The sequence below is a fragment of the Amphiura filiformis genome, chromosome 3 (assembly GCF_039555335.1).
Source record: "Amphiura filiformis chromosome 3, Afil_fr2py, whole genome shotgun sequence".
In the NCBI taxonomy this organism is placed as follows: domain Eukaryota; kingdom Metazoa; phylum Echinodermata; class Ophiuroidea; order Amphilepidida; family Amphiuridae; genus Amphiura; species Amphiura filiformis.
In genome coordinates this window covers 75,994,227-76,008,127 of record NC_092630.1, presented here as the reverse complement: position 1 = coordinate 76,008,127, position 13,901 = coordinate 75,994,227, and positions in this window count along the sequence as shown.

Genomic DNA, 13,901 nt, shown 5'->3' with positions numbered 1-13,901 from the left:
CTATGGGCGTAACCAGACCTGACCTTCCGGGTGGGCAAGATTGAAAAATTTCCCAATTTTTGACCAAAAGTTGTATTATTTATATGCGATCATGAGCGGCTTGCCGCCAAGTGATAAACGGGTGGGGTCCAGGGGCCCGCCGTGGGGTCCAGGTGCAAAGCCCCGGCGGGGGTCAAGGGGGCGGAGCCCCCTGAAGCTCATGGTTTTTGGCATATTAGAAGCTAAAATCCAGTGTTCAGAGTACAAAATTTCACAATGAAAGTAGTATAGATCTTCTTCCTCTTTCTTTCCCTTTTCTTCTTCTCCTTCCCTTTTTCTTCCCTCTTTTTCTTTTCTTCTTTCCCTTTCTCTTCTTCCTCTTTTTCCCTTTTTCTCTTCTCCTTCCCTTTTTCTTCCCTCTTTTCTCTCCTTCCCCTTTTCCCCTTCCCAATTTTTTGCTCTTCCCAGTTTTTTTTGTGCCCGGGGGGGGGGGGCAGCTTGCCCCCCGGCCCCCCCACTGGTTACGCCACTGACCTTGTCTACAAGCATATAGAGTGCTTTTGATGAAAGCTACATTAATCCAGGTGCCTTTATGAGCAAATAAATTACAGATCCAAGCATATACAAACGAGTATTATTTTAAGACCAATCTGTTGTATTGGCATATTTACGCTTGTTTCGAATTAATTTAGCTTTCATCAAAGACACTTTATATGCTTGTAGACAAGGTTTTATGGTATCATATCAGTCTGGCAGGTAACTTTGAAAATCTACTGGTTTTTATGTTCAAAAATGTATTCAACATCAAAAATGAAGAAAAATGCTATGTGTATCAGGTAACTTATAGTGCAACTGCTAACCTGAAGCATTGCATACTGTGTGATAAAAGCTTGAGGGTTTCCACACATGAAGTACAAACCTAGGTACGTCTTAAGTTTATTTTAAGATATGAAGACATTTTGGATTTGACCTTGGGTGATCACTAGAAATTATTTGTCTGATCAAAAGGATTTCAAGAATGTGTTGCTTGTGCTATTTAAATGTATGACCTATTGTTATTCTACAAAAAGCTATTTTCAGGTAACCAGAAAAAACAGTATTTAGATTACTGCTAGTCTGAAAGAGACGCAGACTTACGTGGCTTTAATTAAGGTGCCCCGGCATCAAAGGTTTGTAAATGCAAAGAATAACCAAAAAATCGGCACAAGAGTCGCCCAACCCCGGCTGTGGTGTTTAAGCTGCAAAGTGGATGAGGCAAATAAGCTCATTAATATTCATAAATATGCACATCGACACATGACATGCAACTATACAGAAAAACCTAGTGAATCTACTCAATCATTCTACCAAGTTAAAAGTTCATGTTATTGCCTGTAAGCTGCAGAGCAGATTTTGCATAGCAGATTAATGGAATTTAAGCCAAAATGTTCATTAAAAGGGCATTTCGTGATCCACAGCCTCATCCCCCACTTTTCTCAAAAAAAGTTGAGAAACCTGGATAGCTCTGTCTACATAATGTCTATGTACCAAATATTTCTTGCAGATTAATTCGTTTAGCAAAAATATCATGAAATTTGAATAACATTCCATAAACTATTTCACAACAATTCAGGGACTTGCTGCTTCAAGAGCGCACACCCTAGACATTCCACAAAAAACCTTCGCAACCAGGATCAGCTCGCAGAGTTTCGTATGGGTTACAACGAGACAATTAGCAGTAAGTTCCTTGTCCAGGGGAATTTCGAGGTAACTCAATTTTCCACGAGAGCGTAGGCACCGCCATGGTTCAAACTCACAACCTCTCGCACCATAGTCGAACGCCTTATCGATTGAGCTAACTTGACTGCACCAGAACAAAATTACTGCACATTGTCTATGGAGCAGTGTAATACACATAATCATGCATATCTCGCAAATGCAAAATCGGAATCAATTGAAATTTTGGGAATAAGCTTTTTTGTGGATATCTACTGAAAAATGTCATAAAAAGAGGATGCTAGGATCACAAAATACTCCTTTAATATTCATAAAAAATAACGACACCTCACCTCATTTGGATGGGGTTACCATACTTAACCAAGTTAGAAGATTTATTCAGGATGGTCTTTGCAATTTGCTAAGTAGCCGTCCATAATGTTAGCCATGAAACAAAGCATACGTAAGAGGGGAGTTTTTTTTTTTTTTAGTAATTAAAAAAAGAGGGTAATGGTGAATCCAACGGGCAAGGACATAAAACACATCAAGGATCAATAAATGATACAAGAGGATACCTTGAATTTACGAGGGTCATTCAAAAAGTTCTACCTCCATCATCGCATCTCTGTTATCTTTCGTGTCAGGATATTGAAATTATCCATGATTATACTCTTAAATCTTGGCTACAAAATAAGTTATTTGATGAAAATGTGTTTGTTTCAATATGTTGGTTAAAGCGAATATAGATTTGGTACATCAGTAACGTTTAAAAATTGAAACCAAAAGTTTAGTATTATTGTCATCAATATTACACGTACCACACACAAGCATACACAAGTCATGGTCAATTCTAATGCATCCTGCTGTTATCAAGGAAGACATTAAGGTTGTCTTTCCTGTCCATGGATGCCCGCACAAAATAAATTATTATTGTCATCAATATTACACGTACCATACACAAGCATACACAAGTCATGGTCAATTCTAATGCATCCTGCTGTTAGCAAGGAAGATATCAAGGTTGTGTTTCCTATTCATGGATGCCCGCACAAAATAAATTATTATTGTCATCAATATTACACGTACCACACACAAGCATACACAACGCATGGTCAATTCTAATACATCCTGTTTATAGCAAGGAAGATATCAAGGTTGTCTTTCCTGGTCATGGATGCCTGCACAAAATAAATTATTATTGTCATCAATATTACACGTACCACACACAAGCATACACAACGCATGGTCAATTCTAATACATCCTGTTTATAGCAAGGAAGATATCAAGGTTGTCTTTCCTGGTCATGGATGCCTGCACAAAATAAATTATTATTGTCATCAATATTACACGTACCACACACAAGTCATGGTCAATTCTAATGCATCTTGCTGTTGGCAAGGAAGGCATCAAGGTTATCTTTCCTGCCCATGGATGCCCGCACAAAATAAATTATTATTGTCATCAATATTACACGTACCACACACAAGCATACACTATTCATGGTCAATTCCAAAGCATCCTGCTATCAGAAAGGAAGATATCAAGGTTATCTTTCCTGCCCATGGATGCCTGCACAAAATAAATTATTATTGTCATCAATATTACACGTACCACACACAAGCATACACAAGTCATGGTCAATTCTAATGCATCCTGCTGTTAGCAAGGAAAACATCAAGGTTATCTTTCCTGGTCATGGATGCCTACACAAAATAAATTATTATTGTCATCAATATTACACGTACCACACACAAGCATACACAAGTCATGGCCAATTCTAATGCATTCTGCTGGTAGCATGCAGATCTGCATGCAGATCTGCAGGAAAACTATACAATTGAAGTGCGAAATAGATTCACTGCACTAACAGAGGAAGACGATGGTACTGACCAATCCACAAGATATAGCTATCTCATACAAGCTAACAAGGAAACTGCTGCAAAGTTGTTACCACGTGTCCAAAAGAAGAAAAATCCAAATGCGCTTTGCTATGACGTGAGAGTCGAGAAGGCAAGAAATCATCTGAAGGAGGCACATGATAAACATGTCATAGAGCATGACAAGTCAAGCTGTTATGCATTTGAGCAGAGCAAAAGAGCCCTTGATGATGCATATGAAGAGGCAAATTCTGATTATCTAGAGAAGAAGCTCAATGACTTTGAAGAGGCCAACCTCAGTCATAAGCACCGGATGGCGTGGGACCTTGTAAACGAGATCAGTGGTAGAAAAAAGTCAAGAAATGGAAGGTTAAAGGGGGATACTTAAGAAGACAGGATCCAAAGCTGGTTCAATCACTTTCAGCAACTTCTTGGAGATCCTCCAGTTGTGACAGATGAAGATGAAGATATACCCACAATCTTCGAAGAACTACCAATCAGAACTGATCCCTTTGACAAAGAAGAATATCAAAAGGCAAAGGAGGCCATTAAGGAAGGGAAAAGTTTTGGTGAAGATGGAATTCCTCCAGAAGTCATAAAAAGATGCAACTTGGATGAAATTATCCTTGACTTCTGCAACAAAGCATTTGTTAGCAACGAAAAACCTGATCAGTGGTCTATAATGAACCTTATCCCTGTACCAAAAAGTGGGGATCTCAGCAACACTGCAAACTACAGAGGTATAAGCCTTAGCTCTATTGTAGCAAAAACCTACAATCGCATGCTGCTTGAAAGGATAAGACCACATATGGACAGCAAACTCAGACCAAACCAATGCGGATTTAGAGAAAACAGATCTACTGTACGCCAGATTCTTGCACTTAGAAGAATAATAGAAGGAATTCAGGACAAAAATCTCACTGCAGTAATGACATTTATTGATTTTAAGAAAGCATTCGATACAATACATAGAGGGAAAATGGTCAAAATACTCAAGGCATATGGACTACCCACCATAATTGTGAAAGCCATAGAAGACACCTACCAGAACACAAGAGCAAAAGTTGTGACTCCTGATGGAGAAACAGGAATTCAACATCCTTGCAGGAGTTCTTCAAGGGGACACTCTTGCTCCTTATCTTTTTATAACTGTGTTAGACTATTGCATGAGATCTGCTATAGATGGTAGAGAAGAGAATCTAGGCATTACAGCAAATCCCAGACGCAGTAGAAGGGTTGGACCGCTATGTGTTACTGACTTGGACTTTGCTGCCGATATAGCATTAATATCTGATACTGCCAGTCAAGCTCAGGCGCTACTGGAAAAGGATAGAGAAAGCCTCTTTACGAGTAGGTCTGCACATGAATACCAAAAAGACTAAATGCATGGTATTCAATCAACAGACTGAATTGGATGTAAGAACTGCAGATGGAACCAGTTTGGACGTTGTAAAAGACTTCAAATATCTTGGAGCTTGGATCAAAAGCAGCGAGCAGGACATCAAAACAAGGAAATCACTGGCATGGAGGGCATGTAATAAGCTCACTAAAATCTGGAAATCCCATCTTCCAAGACAGATTAAAGTCAAGCTATTCCAAGCAACAGTAGAAAGCATCCTGCTCTATGGTTCAGAAACATGGACAATGAAAAACAAAGATCCGCAAGTTGTTGGATGGCTGTTATACCAGGCTACTTAGATCAGCTCTTGATATAAGCTGGAGGACACATACCACAAATAAAGAACTGTATGGAGAACTCCCAAAGGTAACTGATAAAATCAGGAAAAGGAGACTACAATTTGCTGGTCACTGTTTAAGAAGTACAGGGCAGGTGGTGTCAGACCTAGTGTTGTGGAACCCAGTCACGGCAAAAGAAGTGTGGGGCGGCCGAGCAATATTACACGTACCACACACAAGCATACACAACTCATGGTCAATTCTAATATATCCTGTTGTTAGCAAGGAAGATATCAAGGTTGTCTTTCCTGCCCATGGATGCCCGCACAAAATAAATTATTATTGTCATCAATATTACACGTACCACATACAAGCATACATAAGTCACGGTCAATTCTAATGCATCCTGCTGTTAGCAAGGAAACATCAAAGTTATCTTTCCTGGTCATGGATACCCGCACAAAATAAATTATGATTGTCATCAATATTACACGTTCCACACATAAGCATACACATGTCATGGTCAATTCTAATGCACCCTGCTGGTAGCAAGGAAGGCATCAAGGTTATCTTTCCCGCCTATGGATGCCCGCACAAAATAAATTATTATCTTCATCAATATTACACGTAACACACACACACCCCTACACAAGTCATGGTCAATTCTAATGCATTCTGCTGTCAGCAAGGAAGACATCAAGGTTGTCTTTCCTGCTAATGGATGCCCGCACCATATAAATTATTATTGTCATCAATATTGAACGTACCATACACAAGTCATGGTCAATTCTAATGTATCCTGCTGTTAGCAAGGAAGGCATCAAGGTTGTCTTTCCCACCCATGGATGCCCGCACAAAATAAATTATTATTGTCATCAATATTATACGTACCACACACAAGCACACACAAGTCATGGTCAAGTCTAATGCATCCTGCTGTTAGCAAGGAAGACATCAAGGTTGTCTTTCCTGTCCATGGATACCCGGTACCCGCACAAAATAAATTATTATTGTCATCAATATTACACGTACCACACACAAGCATTTGTCATGGTCAATTTTAATGCACCCTGATGTTAGTAAGGAATGCATCAAGGTTGTCTTTCCTGCCCATGCATGCCCGCACCAAATAAATTATTATCTTCATCAATATTACACGTATCACACACAAGCATATACAAGTCATGGTTAATTCTGATGCATCCTGCAGTCAGCAAGGAATACATCAAGGTTATCTTTCCTGCCCATGGATGCCCGCACAAAATAAATTATTATTCTCATCAATATTACACGTACCACACACAAGCATTTGTCATGGTCAATTTTAATGCATCCTGCAGTCAGCAAGGAATACATCAAGGTTATCTTTCCTGCCCATGGATGCCCGCACAAAATAAATTATTATTGTCATCAATACTACACGTACCACATCCAAGCATACACAACTCATGGCCAATTCTAATACATCCTGTTGTTAGCAAGGAAGATATCAAGGTTGTCTTTCCTATTCATGGATGCCCGCACAAAATAAAATTATTATTGTCATCAATATTACATGTACCACACACAAGCATACACAACTCATGGTCAAGTCTAATGCATCCTGCTGTTAGCAAGGAAGACATCAAGGTTGTCTTTCCTGTCCATGGATACCCGCACAAAATAAATTATTATTGTCATCAATATTACACGTACCACACACAAGCATACACAAGTCATGGTCAATTCTAATGCACCCTGCTGTTAGCAAGGAAGACATCGAGGTTATCTTTCCTGTCCATGGATACCCGCACAAAATAAATTATTATTGTCATCAATATTACACGTGCCACACACAAGCATACACAAGTCATGGTCAATTCTAATGCATCCTGCTGTTAGCAAGGAAGACATCAAGGTTGTCTTTCCTGTCCATGGATACCCGCACAAAATAAATTATTATTGTCATCAATATTACACGTACCACACACAAGCATACACAAGTCATGGTCAATTCTAATGCACCCTGCTGTTAGCAAGGAAGACATCAAGGTTATCTTTCCTGCCCATGGATGCCTACACAAAATAAATTATTATTGTCATCAATATTACAAGTACCACACACAAGCATACACAAGTCATGGTCAATTCTAATGCATCCTGCTGTTAGCAAGGAAAACATCAAGGTTATCTTTCCTGGTCATGGATGCCTACACAAAATAAATTATTATTGTCATCAATATTGCAAGTACCACACACAAGCATACACAAGTCATGGTCAATTCTAATGCATCCTGCTGTTAGCAAGGAAAACATCAAGGTTATCTTTCCTGGTCATGGATGCCTACACAAAATAAATTATTATTGTCATCAATATTACACGTACCACACAAACGCATGATACACAAGTCATGGCCAATTCTAATGCATTCTGCTGGTAGCAAGGAAGACATCAAGGTTATCTTTCCTGCCCATGGATGCCCGCACAAAATAAATTAATATTCTCATCAATATTACACGTACCACACAAAAATATACACAAGTCATGGCCAATTCTAATACATCCTGCTGTTGGCAAGGAAGACATAAAGGTTCTCTTTCCTGCCCATATGCATGGATGCCCGCACAAAATAAATTATTATTGTCATCAATATTACACGTACCACATAACACAAGCATACACAAGTCATGGCCAATTCTAATGCATTCTGCTGGTAGCATGCAGATCTGCAGGAAAACTATACAATTGAAGTGCGAAATAGATTCACTGCACTAACAGAGGAAGACGATGGTACTGACCAATCCACAAGATATAGCTATCTCATACAAGCTAACAAGGAAACTGCTGCAAAGTTGTTACCACGTGTCCAAAAGAAGAAAAATCAAAATGCGCTTTGCTATGACGTGAGAGTCGAGAAGGCAAGACATCATCTGAAGGAGGCACATGATAAACATGTCATAGAGAATGACAAGTCAAGCTGTTATGCATTTGAGCAGAGCAAAAGAGCCCTTGATGATGCATATGAAGAGGCAAATTCTGATTATCTAGAGAAGAAGCTCAATGACTTTGAAGAGGCCAACCTCAGTCATAAGCACCGGATGGCGTGGGACCTTGTAAACGAGATCAGTGGTAGGTAGAAAAAAGTCAATAAATGGAAGGTTAAAGGGGGATACTAAAGAAGACAGGATCCAAAGCTGGTTCAATCACTTTCAGCAACTTCTTGGAGATCCTCCAGTTGTGACTGATGAAGATGAAGATACACCCGCAATCTTCGAAGAACTACCAATCAGAACTGATCCCTTTGACAAAGAAGAATATCAAAAGGCAAAGGAGGCCATTAAGGAAGGGAACAGTTTTGGTGAAGATGGAATTCCTCCAGAAGTCATAAAAAGATGCAACTTGGATGAAATTATCCTTGACTTCTGCAACAAAGCATTTGTTAGCAACGAAAAACCTGATCAGTGGTCTATAATGAACATTATCCCTGTACCAAAAAGTGGGGATCTCAGCAACACTGCAAACTATAGAGGTATAAGCCTTAGCTCTATTGTAGCAAAAACCTACAATCGCATGCTGCTTGAAAGGATAAGACCACATATGGACAGCAAACTCAGACCAAACCAATGCGGATTTAGAGAAAACAGATCTACTGTATGCCAGATTCTTGCACTTAGAAGAATAATAGAAGGAATTCAGGACAAAAATCTCACTGCACTAATGACATTTATTGATTTTAAGAAAGCATTCGATACAATACATAGAGGGAAAATGGTCAAAATACTCAAGGCATATGGACTACCCACCATAATTGTGAAAGCCATAGAAGACACCTACCAGAACACAAGAGCAAAAGTTGTGACTCCTGATGGAGAAACAGGAATTCAACATCCTTGCAGGAGTTCTTCAAGGGGACACTCTTGCTCCTTATCTTTTTATAACTGTGTTAGACTATTGCATGAGATCTGCTATAGATGGTAGAGAAGAGAATCTAGGCTTTACAGCAAATCCCAGACGCAGTAGAAGGGTTGGACCGCTATGTGTTACTGGCTTGGACTTTGCTGCCGATATAGCATTAATATCTGATACTGCCAGTCAAGCTCAGGAGCTACTGGAAAAGGATAGAGAAAGCCTCTTTACGAGTAGGTCTGCACATGAATACCAAAAAGACTAAATGCATGGTATGACAGTAGATTTAAAAACCAAAAGCCATCTTTTGTGTCTTTTCTGCAATTGATTAAATTTCATTACAAGCTTGAGAAACGAATTGCTATTAGTAATAATACAATGCACACATTTATTGATAAATGGCATGTTTTAGAACAGATGTGTTGTTAACTTTCACCATTCTTTTTAAAAGCTGTAATGGATTGCGCTCTTTTCAAACATCATGTAATGTTTTATTTTCAATGTTCTCCTGCATTATGTAAATCTGTGTAGTTTTTCATTTTCTGTATACATGTCTTTCTCCCATTGAGCACAGGGAAATAAAAGCCGTTTTGGCTATGTGAAATAAAAAAAATAAAAAAATAAAAAAGTTGTGACTCCTGATGGAGAAACAGAGGAATTCAACATCTTTGCAGGAGTTCTTCAAGGGGACACTCTTGCTCCTTATCTTTTTATAACTGTGTTAGACTATTGCATGAGATCTGCTATAGATGGTAGAGAAGAGAATCTAGGCTTTACAGCAAATCCCAGACGCAGTAGAAGGGTTGGACCGCTATGTGTTACTATTAATATCTGATACTGCCAGTCAAGCTCAGGAGCTACTGGAAAAGGATAGAGAAAGCCTCTTTACGAGTAGGTCTGCACATGAATACCAAAAAGACTAAATGCATGGTATTCAATCAACAGACTGAATTGGATGTAAGAACTGCAGATGGAACCAGTTTGGAAGTTGTAAAAGACTTCAAATATCTTGGAGCTTGGATCAAAAGCAGGACATCAAAACAAGGAAAGCACTGGCATGGAGGGCATGTAATAAGCTCACTAAAATCTGGAAATCCCATCTTCCAAGGCAGATTAAAGTCAAGCTATTCCAAGCAACAGTAGAAAGCATCCTGCTCTATGGTTCAGAAACATGGACAGTGAAAAACAAAGATCCGCAAGTTGTTGGATGGCTGTTACACCAGGCTACTTAGATCAGCTCTTGATATAAGCTGGAGGACACATACCACAAATAAAGAACTGTATGGAGAACTCCCAAAGGTAACTGATAAAATCAGAAAAAGGAGACTACAATTTGCTGGTCACTGTTTAAGAAGTACAGGGCAGGTGGTGTCAGACCTAGTGTTGTGGAAACCCAGTCACGGCAAAAGAAGTGTGGGGCGGCCGAGCAATATTACACGTACCACACACAAGCATACACAACTCATGGTCAATTCTAATACATCCTGTTGTTAGCAACGAAGATATCAAGGTTGTCTTTCCTGCCCATGGATGCCCGCACAAAATAAATTATTATTGTCATCAATATTACACGTACCACATACAAGCATACACAAGTCATGGTCAATTCTAATGCATCCTGCTGTTAGCAAGGAAACATCAAAGTTATCTTTCCTGGTCATGGATACCCGCGCCAAATAAATTATTATTGTCATCAATATTACACGTACCACACACAAGCATACACAACTCATGGTCAATTCTAATACATCCTGTTGTTAGCAAGGAAGATATCAAGGTTGTCTTTCCTGCCCATGGATGCCCGCACAAAATAAATTATTATTGTCATCAATATTACACGTACCACATACAAGCATACACAAGTCATGGTCAATTCTAATGCATCCTGCTGTTAGCAAGGAAGGCATCAAGGTTGTTTTTCCTGCCCATGGATGCCCGCACAAAATAAATTATTATTGTCATCAATATTGAACGTACCATACACAAGTCATGGTCAATTCTAATGTATCCTGCTTTTAGCAAGGAAGGCATCAATGTTGTCTTTCCCGCCCATGGATGCCCGCACAAAATATATTATTATCTTCATCAATATTACACGTACGAAACACAAGCATACACAAGTCATGGTCAATTCTAATGCACCCTGCTGTTAGCAAGGAAACATCAAGGTTGTCTTTTCTGCCCATGGATGCCCGCACAAAATAAATTATTATTCTCATCAATATTACACGTACCACACACAAGCATACACAAGTCATGGTCAAGTCTAATGCATCCTGCTGTTAGCAAGGAAGACATCAAGGTTGTCTTTCCTGTCCATGGATACCCGCACAAAATAAATTATTATTCTCATCAATATTACACGTACCACACACAAGCATACACAAGTCATGGTCAATTTTAATGCACCCTGCTGTTAGTAAGGAAGGCATCAAGGTTATCTTTCTTGCCCATGGATGCCCGCACCAAATAAATTATTATTCTCATCAATATTACACGTACCACATACAAGCATACACAAGTCATGGTCAATTTTAATGCACCCTGCTGTTAGTAAGGAAGGCATCAAGGTTGTCTTTCCTGCCCATGGATGCCCGCACCAAATAAATTATTATTGTCATCAATATTACACGTACCGCACACAAGCATACACAAGTCATGGTCAATTCTAATGCACCCTGCTGTTAGCAAGGAAGACATCAAGGTTATCTTTCCTGTCCATGGATGCCCGCACAAAATAAATTATTATTGTCATCAATATTACACGTACCGCACACAAGCATACACAAGTCATGGTCAATTCTAATGTATCCTGCTGTTAACAAGGAAGACATCAAGGTTGTCTTTCCTGCCCATGGATGCCCGCACAAAATAAATTATTATTCTCATCAATATTACGCGTACCACACACAAGCATACACAGGTCATGGCCAATTCTAATACATCCTGCTCTTGGCAAGGAAGACATCAAGGTTCTTTCCTGCCCATGGATGCCTGCACAAAATAAATTATTATTGTCATCAATATTACACGTACCACATACAAGCATACACAAGTCATGGCCAATTCTAATGCATCTTGCTGTTAGCAAGGAAGACATCAAGGTTATCTTTCTTGCCCATGGATGCCCGCACAAAATAAATTATTATTCTCATCAATATTACACGTACCACACACAAGTATACACAAGTCATGGCCAATTCTAATGCATCCTGCTGTTAGCAAGGAAGACATCAAGGTTATCTTTCTTGCCCATGGATGCCCGCACAAAATAAATTATTATTCTCATCAATATTACATGTACCACACACAAGCATACACAATTCATGGTCAATTCTAATACATCCTGTTGTTAACAAGGAAGATAGCAAGGTTGTCTTTCCTATTCATGGATGCCCGCACAAAATAAATTATTATTCTCATCAATAGTACATGTACCACACACAAGCATACACAATTCATGGTCAATTCTAATACATCCTGTTGTTAGCAAGGAAGATATCAAGTTGTCTTTCCTATTCATGGATGCCCGCACAAAATAAATTATTATTCTCATCAATATTACACGTACCACACACAAGCATACACAAGTCATGGCCAATTCTAATGCATCCTGCTGTTGGCAAGGAAGACATCAAGGTTATCTTTCCCGCCTATGGATGCCCGCACAAAATAAATTATTATTCTCATCAATATTACATGTACCACACACAAGCATACACAATTCATGGTCAATTCTAATACATCCTGTTGTTAACAAGGAAGATAGCAAGGTTGTCTTTCCTATTCATGGATGCCCGCACAAAATAAATTATTATTGTCATCAATAGTACACGTAACACACACACCCCTACACAGGTCATGGTCAATTCTAATGCATCCTGCTGTTAGCAATGAAACATCAAGGTTATCTTTCCTGTCCATGGATACCCGCACAAAATAAATTATTATTGTCATCAATATTACACGTACCACACACAAGCATACACAAGTCATGGTCAAGTCTAATGCATCCTGCTGTTAGCAAGGAAGACATCAAGGTTGTCTTTCCTGTCCATGAATACCCGCACAAAATAAATTATTATTGTCATCAATATTACACGTACCACACACAAGCATACACAAGTCATGGTCAATTTTAATGCACCTGCTGTTAGTAAGGAAGGCATCAAGGTTGTCTTTCCTGCCCATGCATGCCCGCACCAAATAAATTATTATCTTCATCAATATTACACGTATCACACACAAGCATATACAAGTCATGGTTAATTCTAATGCATCCTGCAGTCAGCATGGATGCCGTTTCCTGCCCATGGATGCCCGCACGAAATAAATTATTATTATTGTCATCAATACTACACGTACCACATCCAAGCATACACAACTCATGGCCAATTCTAATACATCCTGTTGTTAGCAAGGAAGATATCAAGTTGTCTTTCCTATTCATGGATGCCCGCACAAAATAAATTATTATTGTCATCAATATTACACGTGCCACACACAAGCATACACAAGTCATGGTCAATTTTAATGCACCCTGCTGTTAGTAAGGAAGGCATCAAGGTTGTCTTTCCTGCCCATGCATGCCCGCACCAAATAAATTATTATTGTCATTAATATTACACGTACCACACACAAGCATACACAAGTCATGGTCAATTGTAATGCATCCTGCTGTTAGCAAGGAAGACATCAAGGTTATCTTTCCTGTCCATGGATACCCGCACAAAATAAATTATTATTGCCATCAATATTACACGTACCACACACAAGCATACACAAG